This window comes from Oratosquilla oratoria, chromosome 2 (assembly GCF_046742065.1).
Source record: "Oratosquilla oratoria isolate Oo_2021 chromosome 2, ASM4674206v1, whole genome shotgun sequence".
Classification (NCBI taxonomy): domain Eukaryota; kingdom Metazoa; phylum Arthropoda; class Malacostraca; order Stomatopoda; family Squillidae; genus Oratosquilla; species Oratosquilla oratoria.
The window spans coordinates 25,439,761-25,442,260 of record NC_134778.1 but is presented as its reverse complement, the minus strand read 5'-3'; positions in this window follow the sequence as shown (position 1 = coordinate 25,442,260).

Genomic DNA, 2,500 nt, shown 5'->3' with positions numbered 1-2,500 from the left:
AAAAAAAATGTGTTAAATAAAACTGGCTAAAACAAAGATCACCGATTTGCAAATATATAAATATATATATATATATATATATATATATATTTCTCTTTTTCATCGTTCACTTTATTAATGTAATTTGATTTAGATTCAGATCTCAGAGCATTGTCATTTTTGACATATACAGTACATTCCTATGTCTAGTGCTATTTTCTGGTTTATATGAGGCTATTTAGAGTTGCTTCTCGTTATCTAAAAATGAAACACAAAATGTCACCTATCTCTTTGTTATTTCGGGTTTTAGAACCGTTGGTATGACAATGTCTAAACAGAGAATATTAACCTTCACGTCTTTTATTTCGGGTGTCTGGGGATAGGCAACTACTTTATGCAAACCTCTCGGTGATATTCTGCTGAAGAAACAATGGGGTGTAGGTCTGCCATGGAGGATTTGTTCGAGCGCACCCCCTATGGCGACATTGGTGGCATCAGTTGACAGTTGTAGCTAGACACCTGGTGCAGGAAAGGAGAAGGTGGTGGCACGGGCATGGACTTTTTTGGCGTTGACGAAGGCAGCTTGCATGGTGGGATTCCACAGGAGGTCCTTTGGTTTTCCGTGAAGGGCGTTATAGAGTGGTTGCAGCGTTTGAGCGATGTTAAGGAGAAAACGGTGGTAGAAGTTGACCATCCCAATAAATTCCTGCAGAGCCTTGATAGTAGTGGGTTCGGGAAATTTATCGACTGCGGTGACTTTATCTTGCAGGGGACGAACGCCATCAGGAAAGACGAGATGTCCCATAAATGGGACGGACTTTTTCCCAAAGCTACATTTGTCAAAACGGACGACGAGGCCGTTGTCCTGGAGACACTCGTGGATGGTCCGCAGGTGTTAGAGATACTGGTCAGGCGAGTTGGAGAAGACCAGAATATCGTCGACGTTGCAGACGCAGAAGTCGAGATTGCCGAGGATGCCGTCCATTAGGCGCTAGAAGGTCGCACCTGAATTTCGTATGCCGAAGCAGGAGTAATTAAAGGTGTATATCCCGAAGGGGGTCGTGATGGCGGTCTTCGGGATGTCGTCTGTATGTACCGGAACTTGGTAATGGCCCTTCAGGAGGTCCAGTGTCGAAAAGATCTTGGCGTCGTTGAGGTATGTGGTGACGTCGGCGATGTTTGGGAGTGGGTAGTGGTAAGGTTCTGTCATCATAATCATCCGCCGGTAGTCTCCACAGGGGCGCCAGGAACCATCAGTCTTCTTGACGAGGTGAAGAGGGGAGGACCAAAGACTGGAGGCCTTTAGGCAGAGGCTTACTCTCTCTATCTCTTGGAAGGTTTTCTTGGTGACGGCAACTTTCTCGGGCGGTAGGCGGCGGTATTTGGCAAACACCGGGGGGTCAGACGTCTTGATGTAATGGTACACGTCATGTTTAGTTGGCGTCTGTAGTGTCTGTCGCAGCTAAGTCTTGAAGAAGTCGGGGAATTCCGTGAGCAGGTGGGCGTAGGGCATTCTGGCGTCGATGGTTGGCTGTGACGTGATTTGCAGGGGCGTCGAGGTGGATGCGGTTGTGCAGACTAGGAGGCTGTTGGCGACGTCGACCAGTAACCTGTAATGAGTGAGGAAGTCAGCACCGAGGATGGTCCGGCACTGCCATAGCCACCCGTAGGTGGTTATGGCAGTGCCGTTAGGGGCAATGAGCCTAACGCCAACGTCCTTGGGTGCCCGGCGTTTTGCAGCGGATGCAGGAAATATGGACCTGCAAGCGCCAGTGTTAACAAGGAAACCACGTTTAGAGGCCTTGTCGTTGGAGTAGAGGCCCGTTGCGACTGTAGAGGCCACCGTGATGGTCGGTGGTCCTTTTCGTTTTTTTTTTTTTTTCAGGTACATCATGGTTGGTATTTCTTGGCAAAGGCGCTAGGTGGTAGTAGCACAGGTGTAGAGAAGCGGTGATCCGGCGTCCTTGTTTTATCTGGTGTTGTTGGCACTTGTTGGCTGGCGATGCTTCTACGGTGGTGATTTCATCCGTGACCTCATTAGCAACACAGTTTTAGATACCTGCGTGCGAATGTATCAGGAAAGGGAGGATTGATGGTGGAGGTAGTATGTAGATTGAGAGAAGCGAGTAAATGCCTTGGGGGATTAAAAAGTGCAAAAAATAATAGACATTTGGGAATGGATGCTAAGAAGAGATTGTATGAAGGAGTTATTGTGCCGAGAGCACTGTATGGGGTAGAAACATGGAACATAAGAGAGGAAGAGAGAAAGAGTTTGAATGTGTTTGAGATGAAATGCCTGAGAAGCATGATAGGGGTTACTAGGATAGACAGAGTGAGAAATGAGGAGGTGAGGAGGAGAACAAGGGTGGGAAGGGAGTTGGGAGATAGGGTTGATGAAAGAGTATTGGGATGGTTTGGACACCTAGAAAGAATGATTGATAAAATATTAGTTAAAAATATGTGGAAGGCAGAGGTGGAAGGAATGAACATGAAGGGGCGACCTAGGATGAGAATGATAGAT